The sequence below is a fragment of the Penaeus monodon genome, chromosome 30 (assembly GCF_015228065.2).
Source record: "Penaeus monodon isolate SGIC_2016 chromosome 30, NSTDA_Pmon_1, whole genome shotgun sequence".
Lineage (NCBI taxonomy): Eukaryota > Metazoa > Arthropoda > Malacostraca > Decapoda > Penaeidae > Penaeus > Penaeus monodon.
The window spans coordinates 33,109,405-33,109,808 of record NC_051415.1 but is presented as its reverse complement, the minus strand read 5'-3'; the positions used below and the strand labels follow the sequence as shown (position 1 = coordinate 33,109,808).

At 33.7% G+C, this 404-nt stretch overlaps 1 protein-coding gene across 1 annotated transcript in view; it reads right to left on the bottom strand.

Annotated features, from left to right (window-relative positions):
• The window catches only part of LOC119592727 (ubiquitin carboxyl-terminal hydrolase 16-like), a gene marked incomplete at its 5' end in the record, with an annotated part of 3,579 nt that overhangs the window by 2,920 nt on the left and 255 nt on the right, over positions 1-404 (bottom strand).

The following is a 404-nucleotide window of genomic DNA, read 5'->3' as shown; positions in this document are numbered from 1 at the left end:
GGCAAAAGTATTCTTAAGCCTTACTTCTTCAGGCGAAAATGATAGACAAATATGACAAAAGAAAATACAGTGTAGACGAGAGGAGGGATACAGGAGCAGGAAAATGTGCTAGTCTGACTGTCTCTATTTTTCTGTCTATTTTGTCTGTTCTTTTGCTATGCTGCCTGCCAACCAACTTGCCAATTTGTTTTAGCATTCCATAAAGTTTTTCCTTATATTCCAACGTGCAATTTTTACATTCTAAACACTGAATTTATTATGAAACTAATTTTTTATGCACTGTAACTAGGAGTTTCAACATTAGTGTAGAGTACAAGACTACACAGGATAGATATATCACACACTTACTAATAAAAAGGAGATAATGCTGATCTTAAATATAAGAACACAAAACTCAAGACTCT